General features: G+C 43.8%; 1 non-coding gene across 1 annotated transcript; it reads right to left on the minus strand.

The window, feature by feature from the left end:
• Positions 1 to 6,675: 6,675 nt before the first annotated feature.
• Trnat-ugu (transfer RNA threonine (anticodon UGU)) lies at positions 6,676 to 6,750 on the minus strand. Its single transcript has one exon. It is a non-coding gene; the product is annotated as a tRNA-Thr (tRNA).
• Positions 6,751 to 9,253: the final 2,503 nt, after the last annotated feature.

Here is a 9,253-nt window from a genome sequence, read left to right on the forward strand (position 1 = left end):
CAGCGTCTAGGCTCCATTATGCTATGGGGAACATTCACGTGGGCATCCATGGATCCAGTGCAGTACGTGCAAGGCATCATGACGGCGAAGGAGTATTGTACACTTGTTGCAAATCACGTACACCCCTTCATGACGACCATGTTTCCAGACGGCAGTGGCATTTTTAACAAGACAGTGCGCTATGTCACAAGGCCAGGAGTGTGATGGAGTGGTTCGAGGAACACAGTGGCGAGTTCCAGTTGCTCTGAAAGCGCTCCAACTAGCCAGATCTGAACCCGATCGAACACATCGGGGACGCGACTGCACGTGGCGTCAGGCCTCATCGCCTCCCTCCATGGAATTTACGGGAATTAGGTGACTTCTTTGTGCAGATGAGGTGTCAACTCCCTCCAGCAACCTACCAAGGTCTTATTGCTTCCATGTTATCTTTGCCAAAGGTGAACATATCAGCTACTATGTTGTTGTTGTGGTCTTCAGTCCAGAGTCTGGTTTGATGTAGCTCTCCATGCAACTCTATCCTGTGCAAACTTCTTCAACTCCCAGTACCTATTGCAACCTACAACCTTCTGAATCTGTTTAGTGTATTGATCTCTTGGTCTCCCTCTACGATTTTTACCCTCCACGCTGCCCTCCAATACTAAATTGATGATCCTTTGATGCCTCAGAATATGCCCTACCAACCGATCCCTTCTTCTAGTCAAGTTGTGCCACAAATTTCTCTTCTCTCCAATTCTATTCAATGTCTCCTCATTAGTTATGTGATCTACCCATCTGATCTTCAGCATTCTTCTGTAGCACCACATTTCGAAAGCTTCTATTCTCTTCTTGTCTAAACTATTTATCGTGAACGTTTCACTTCCATACATGGCTACATTCCATACAAACACGTTCAGAAACGACTTCCTGACACTTAAATCTATACTAGATATTAACAAATTTCTCTTCTTCAGAAACGCTTTCCTTGCCATTGCCAGTCTACATTTTATATCCTCTCTACTTCGACCATCATGAGTTATTTTGCTCCCCAAATAGCAAAACTCATTTACTACTTTAAGCGTCTCATTTTCTAATATAATTCCCGCAGTATCACCCGATTTAATTCGATTACATTCCATTATCCTCGTTTTGCTTTCGTTGAGGTTCATCTTATATCCTCCTTTCAAGACACTGTCCACTCCGTTCAGCTGCTCTTCCAGGTCCTCTGCTGTTTCTGACAGAATTACAATGTCATCGGCGAACCTCAAAGTTTTTATTTCTTCTCCGTGGATTACAATTCCTACTCCTAATTTTTATTGTGTTTCCTTTACTGCTTGCTCAATATACAGATTGAATAACATCAGGGATAGGCTACAACACTGTCTCACTCCCATCCCAACCACTGCTACCATTTCATGTCCCTCGACTCTTATAACTACCATCTAGTTTCTGTACAAATTGTAAATAGCCTTTCGCTCCCTGTATTTTATCCCTGCCACCTTCAGAATTTGAAAGAGAGTATTCCAGTCAACATTGTCAAAAGCTTTCTCTAAGTCTACAAATGCTAGAAACGTAGGTTTTCCTTTCCTTAGTCTATTTTCTAAGACAAGTCGTAGGGTCAGTATTGCCTCACGTGTACCAACATTTCTACCGAATCCAAACTGATCTTCCCCGAGCTCGGCTTCTACCAGTTTTTCCATTCGTCTGTAAAGAATTCGTGTTAGTATTTTGCAGCCGTGGCTTATTAAACTGATATTTCGGTAATTTTCACATCTGTCAACACCTGCTTTCTTTGGGATTGGAATTATTATATTCTTCTTGAATTCTGAGGGTATTTAGCGTATCTTACACATGTTGCTCACTAGATGGTAGAGTTTTGTTAGGCCTGGCTGTCCCAAGGCTGTCAGTAGTTCTAATGGAATGTTGTCTACTTCCGGGGGCCTCGTTTCGACTTACTATTATGTAGATGATCGTAATGTTCTTGCTCATCAGTGTAGACAGCAGGTCGGGAAAGCTTGTAGGCCACACATCGGTCTGCAATATTCTGTTCTTCAAGTTGTAACAGATGTATATCCAGTGTAAACGGCTCGCTGAAGTGTTCGCAATGAAAGTAAAGCCAGGCGCGTCGCCGTTTTTAATCTCCCACTCGTGTCAGCCTACACTCTATCACTATGTATGCTAACTCTATGGACGTTCTGAAATTGGGGCCTTGCTCTTTGGGATCAAAAAACGCAGTTAAAGTGTCTCGCAATATGATATTGTCATGGCACATAACAAATAGGGGAGCAATTTTGTGTTTGAAAACCTCTGCTCTATTACGCCGATTGCTACCTCCTGATGGTCCGTATATTTTGATGATCCGCGTCTTATAGAATGTGCAAGCAATGCCTCTAGCATTAGGAAGAGACTCAATGTCGTTAACGACAGTGCCCTCTTTTATTACCATCGCTGTCCCTGTTTCATTTCCATCTACAGATTTTAAAAACAGTATTATACCAATTTATGTCATTTAATTCAATGTCTTTTACTTCTTGAAGTAAGGCAAAGTCGATATCGGCGGCATATAAAAAACATACAGACTATACTACTTCAGACAACTGCGCTTAATGTTTATATTCAAGGTTGCAATTCTGTAGGCTTGAAGGTGAAGCACAGTATTTCGAGCATTGTTGATTTAAGAGCTCTTCTCAATGCCAGGCATGCGTTGGCATTTAAAATATGTATCTGACACACAGCCGCATCTCACTGTCTGATCCGCTTGAGTCACACTTTCACTTAAAAAAAATGGTTCAAATGGCTCTGAGCACTATGGGACTCAACTGCTGTGGTCATAAGTCCCCTAGAACTTAGAACTACTTAAACCTAACTAACCTAAGGACAGCACACAACACCCAGCCATCACGAGGCAGAGAAAATCCCTGACCCCGCCGGGAATCGAACCCGGGAACCCGGGCGTGGGAAGCGAGAACGCTACCGCACGACCACGAGATGCGGGCACACTTTCACTTAGGCAGTGAAAGTGTGCACCTGTGATGTGGCTCAGTTTACACTGCTGGCCATTAAATTTGCTACACCAAGAAGAAATGAAGATGATAAACGGGTATTCATTGGACAAATATATTTTACAAGAACTGACATGTGATTACATTTTCACGAAATTTGGGTGCATAGATCCTGAGAAATCAGTACTCAGAACAACCACCTCTGGCCGTAATAACGGCCTTGATACGCCTGGGCATTCAGTCATACAGAGCTTGGATGGCGTGTACAGGTACAACTGCCCATGCAGCTTCAACACGATACCACAGTTCATCAAGAGTAGTGACTAGCGTATTGTGACGAGCCCGTACTCGGTCGCCATTGACCAGACATTTTCAGTTGGTGAGAGATCTGGAGAATGTGTTGGCCAGGGCAGCATTCGAACATTTTTTGTATCCAGAAAGGCCCGTACAGGACCTGCAACATGCGGCCGTGCATTATCCTGCTGCAATGTAGGGTTTCGCAGGGATCGAATGAAGGGTAGAACCACGGGTCGTAACACATCTGAAATGTAACGTCCACTGTTTAAAGTGCCGTCAATGCGAACAAGAGGTGACCGAGACGTGTAACCAATGGCACCCCATACCATCACGCCGGGTGGTACGCCAGTATGGCGATGACGAATACACGCTTCCAATGTGCATTCACCGTGATGTCGCCAAACGCGGATGCGACCATCATGATGCTGTAAACAGAACCTGGATTCATCCGAAAGAATGACGTTTAGCCATTCGTGCACCCAGGTTCGTCGTTGAGTACACCATCGCAGGCGCTCCTGTCTATGATGCTGCGTCAAGGGTAACCGCACCCGTGGTCTCCGAGCTGACAGTCCATGCTGCTGCAAACGTCGTCGAACTGTTCGTGCAGATGGTTATTGTCTTGCAAACGTCCCCATCTGTTGACTCAGGGATCGAGACGTGGCTGCACAATCCGTTACAGCCATGTGGATAAGATGCCTGTCATCTCGACTGCAAGTGATTCGAAGCCATTGGGATCCAGCACGGCGTTCCGTATTACCCTCCTGAACCCACCGATTCCATATTCTGCAAACAGTCATTGGATCTCGACCAACGCGAGCAGCAATGTCGCGATACGATAAACGGCAATCCGACCTTTATCAAAGTCGGAAACGTGATGGTACGCATATCTCTTCCTTACACGAGGCATCACAACATCGTTTCACCAGGCAACGCCGGTCAAGTGCTGTTTGTGTATGAGATATTGGTTGGAAACTTTCCTCATGTCAGCACGTTGTAGGTGTCGCCACCGGCGCCAGCCTTGTGTGAATGCTCTGAAAAGCTAATCATTTGCATATCCCAACATCTTCTTCCTGTCGGTTAAATTTGACGTCTGTAGCACGTCATCTTCGTGGTGTAGCAATTCTAATGGCCAGTAGTGTAATACGGGTGGAGGCACTTTTGATGAATGGTACTGAAGGATTTTGGGCAGAGGTCCCTGCAGACCCTTCATTGACTTTTTTAGCTGCTTGTTTAGCCTTTGCACGCATTATCTGAACAATTTGCTCAGTCCCTTCATGTACAAGCCTTTGCTTTTAGTGTTTTTAAGGGGAACGGCTTTTTGGTGGAGTTCCTGAAGGGTCCGCTGCAGTTTCCTGGTCCTCATAGAAATGTTATCGTCAGCAGATGCTGCTTCAGAAACATTCGAGTGATTTGGGATGTTGGTGACTGGGGCTTTCGCCATAGGTTCTGTGAGTTGTGGTCTGCTCAAGAACGTCCCCGTGATTTCAGTGGTCTCCATTGGAATGTGACTTGCATTAACATTGCCATTCGTGAGTGTTACAGATATCGGGGTGGGTAGTTCCTGCCCAGTGACAGCAGCTACCTTAGTGTTTTCTGGAACATTGGCTTTTGGAACATTCGTCACACGTTGTGTAGATTTCGCTGAGGTCAGGGACAACTCCGCAGTATCTATAGTCTCCTTCGGTATGACTTGGGCGCGCACGTGACCCGTTCTACCCCATTGTTTCCCACAGCTCGAGACTGCTTGATTAATATATTCGGCAGGCACTTCAAACGGCAACTCAAAAACTCTGACAGCTCTGATATCGAATCCAAAATGTGAAACAATAACATCACCAGTATTGCCATCACGAAGTTTAAAATTTAGACTAACTCCACACGATTCTACTACTTTCTCACAAAGTTCTGGGTCTTCAATTTGAAAAAAACAAACGCTGCTGACATCGCCATTGCAAAAATATCGTCAAAATTCAATTTTAATTTTTCTTCTAACAACTTTTCAACATCAAAGGAAGCAGGTCTAATATAATTTCCATCTAAAGTGAAATTCGAAGTTTCTTTCCTACATGCCTGAGACATCACGGCGTTTTCTATTATTCAAACGGTTCCTAATACTGACAGCTGTAAGCTGCAAAGCGCACAGACTCACTAAGCCGCGGGTGAGGCCGGCCGCTGCACATCGGAGACAACCGTTCACCGCTGAGAACTGCTACATCATATTAATAAAATATTTCGGGCTTTTACTTGAAAAACCGACGTTTCATCCCCATCTGCGGAGGATATTTTCAAGGGGAATCGGAGCTTTGTTGAACGTCCGATTCACACCCGGGCTCGCTATAGTCACTTTTTATATGGAACAATGCCTGTTAACATTAAGAAACTAAAAGTAGGTAAGTTAGAATGTCAGTGGTGTTTGTTGCAGGATTCTAGTGCGAACAGTTTACGAGATATCATATTTTGAAAAGTTCCCACACCGACACTTGTACAATGCCTGTGATAGCACGCTAGCTATGTGGATTCTCACCAGTAACGAGACAACTGCCGGCCGGTGTGGCCGTGCGGTTAAAGGCGCTTCAGTCTGGAACCGCGTGACCGCTACGGTCGCAGATTCGAATCCTGCCTCCGGCATGGATGTGTGTGATGTCCTTAGGTTAGTTAGGTTTAATTAGTTCTAAGTTCTAGGCGACTGATGACCTCAGAAGTTAAGTCGCATAGTGCTCAGAGCCATTTGAACGAGACAACTGACCATCACAGATTGTGCTCAGAATTACCATGGGCAGTGGCGGTATTCGCTTTGTGGCGGAACAAGCATTGTATCATTGTGAAAGATACAGAAGCAATCGAGTGCCGGGAGTCAACCCAGTTCACTACTACTAGCGCCACGTCAGCGTAACGCGCCAGTCTGTAGCATACAAAGTATTGTGTCATAATCCGAGATTGAAATTAAAATAACTTTTCCAGACGCTGTTAGTGTATGCTTCAGTATAATAATACTAACATTGTGGAGCCCCAGAATGATGTAATGAATATGTTTCGCTAAATATATTATTTTAAGAAAAAAATAAGTGGCACTAAATAATAAAGCTAGAAAGTAAAATATTGTTCTGAACGTGCAAATATGTCACAATCAAACGTTACAAGTCTCAACTTGATCGGGCAATATTTTGGTCAAAATCGGTGTTTTTACGAAAAAGTGAAGGCGTTAAATTATAGAATCAGAAAGATAAAAATTCGTGTGCAGCTTCAGTTTCATATAAAAACATTAACTATGTGACTCCATTAAGCTACCTCTATTAGCTTTCAAGTTATTTACTAAAAACTAAATTTGGAACAAAAATGTCCCTGACACCAAGCTGCCGACAGGCGTTGATATACATCAACGGGGACTGTTGAAAATGCGTGCCTCGACCGGGACTCGAACCCGGGCTCTCCTGCTTACAAGGCAGACGCTCTGTCCATCTGAGCCACCGACGGCACAGAGGATAGTGCGACTGCAGTGATTTATCTCTTACAAGCTCCCCGTGAGATCCACATTCCCAACTTAATGTCCACACACTACATTCGTAGTGCCCCTGCCCATTACACTCATTACTTGCGGCAGACAGTCTTAAGAGTTCGGGCAATGCTTGTGCATCCGCACAGAAGAAGGTCAATGGCCGGTTAGCCTTAACTATATGAAGATGGTATCTGTTCTTTCGGACATGTCCGGAAGAACAGATACCATCTTCATATACTCATATAAAAATGTCCCTATTCATAATTGATTAAGTATCATTTGTATTTGTGATAGAAAGTTCTAATTACATTACTAGATTACATTGATGAAACAATACAACGGTACCGAGTTTCAAGACTTTACTGTAAATAACAATCATTACAACGAATCTAAAAGAGGCAGTTCAGAGGTCAAGTTCTGCTGTTGGTTCCGTTCTAAAAATTCTAGCCGGTAAAGTTAAAATGCAGTTGCGCTAAAACTTTTTCAAGAACTACAGACAATTTTACTACATTCATGCAAAAATTAAAAAGATTGTAAATTATTAAACGTCAGAGATATTAATCATTACATGTCCAAGAAAGGTGCATGTAGATGCTGCTACCTGTGCTTAGAGCAGATGATAGTAGATGTTGCGTTAGGCCGTCCATTGCGCCCATATATAAATACAGGCAGAGAGGTAGTCGGAGGAGACATTCCCCACCAAGATATCAATCTGTCCGCGTTAGTCAAACGCCTGTATGCGCTGTGCCTCGGATGACGTCACAGCCAAGTAGCTACCAAACATGTTTTCCGTAAAAGTAGGAAGTGAACTTGCGAGGACTGCACACCGTCCTGGACCGTTTAGTTTTCACAGAAGTAGCTGTTTGGTGCCGCCCGTAATGTTGACAAAATCTCGTGGCAAGTGGAGAGGTTATTTTCCACTTTGTGCACCTGCTTAGCTGCGTGGTTGCGTGTTTGCCTATCATGCAGCAGGCCCAGGGTCAATTCCCGGCCGGGTTGGAGATTTTCTCCGCTTGTGGACTCGCTGTTGTGTTGTCCTCATCATTCCATATTTATCAACATGCAAGGCGTCCACTGTGGTGTCACCTGAAATAAGGCTTGTAAATCGGCGGCTGAACTTACCCGGATCGAGCGTCCCGAACATCAATGCTACACGACAATTTCATTTTATTTTCCACTTTTAAGGCGAGCAATTAATTTCAATGATTAGAAGTCAGGGTGATGACCATTTTACTTGGAGCTTACCGTAGAGTTCGCCTCTGAACTGCTAATACTGCTGTCTCCGATAGGGACATTATTATCATTATCAGGAAAATTATTATGTTTGTGCATGTGAACTTTTACTGAATATATTAATCAGTTACAACTCAAAACTTTTATTTACAGTCACAGTTCCTGGACCCACTGAGTAAATAGCAAGTAGGAACAGTTTCTTTCCATGAGTACAAGAGTAATTTGGACTTGCTGACGAAAGTATGGCCAGTATGTTCTCCATCGCTTTCTGGCTGACCACAGAAATAGTTTTCAGTATCTTGTAAACAGTGAAGCTTATACACCTAATTTATCCACCGTCTCGTATTTCCAGTCTGGTATGGAACGACTGCTGCATACGTGCTAGCATTTAAGCGGAGATCCCAGAAGGTTTCAGTAATACCTCGTTGCATGTCATCGGGTGTAGCTGGTATATCCTTGTACACATCGTTTTTCAGTACTCCCAACAAAAAGAAAGTCTACAGGTGTGAAATTCGAGGAACGGGCCGGCCAAGGTACAGTTTCTCAATACCCAATCCAATGATTTGGGAACAATTCGTGAAGATGTACTGTAGTACTTTGCACACTGACGGCTGGACAGCCATCGTAATGATACCATAGGTTCCTCCTAGTCAGCAGAGGAACGTCTTTTAGCGTCCGTGGAAGATAGTCTGTTAGAAGACTGCGATATTTGTGCACGCTCACTGTTCCCTCTATGAAAAACAGGCTTATGAGTTAATGGTTCTCTATCCACGTCACATGTTTACACTCCATGGACTCTCGCGTCCCTTCTGACGAAGCCAACGGGGATTATCAACAGACCAATAGTGTATGTTTCGGCGGTTTATCTGGCCATGATTGGTAAATGTGACTTCATCAATAAACAAGATACATGAAACATCTGGAATATTCAGTCTTAATGCCCATGTACAGAAGTTAACACGATTCTGATAATCGTTTTCGTGCAGCTCTTGATGGAGAGAGATATGATGTGGAAAAACGTGATAGGGAAAAATATGAAAAATGTGTAGGACACTTGCCTGACTTCTGCACTTCCTCGTGCTATTGCGCAGGAGCTAACGAGCGGATCAATTGCAACAACAACAAGAGCATTAATTTCCCACTATTCTGTCGTCACTTGTTCCCTTCTGTTACGTTGTATAGGTGCTACAGAACCATTTCGCGTAACGGGTTGAAGAGTTTAATAAATATTTGCCGAGATGGTTGACGT

Source organism: Schistocerca serialis, chromosome 3, assembly GCF_023864345.2.
Source record: "Schistocerca serialis cubense isolate TAMUIC-IGC-003099 chromosome 3, iqSchSeri2.2, whole genome shotgun sequence".
Classification (NCBI taxonomy): Eukaryota; Metazoa; Arthropoda; class Insecta; order Orthoptera; family Acrididae; genus Schistocerca; species Schistocerca serialis.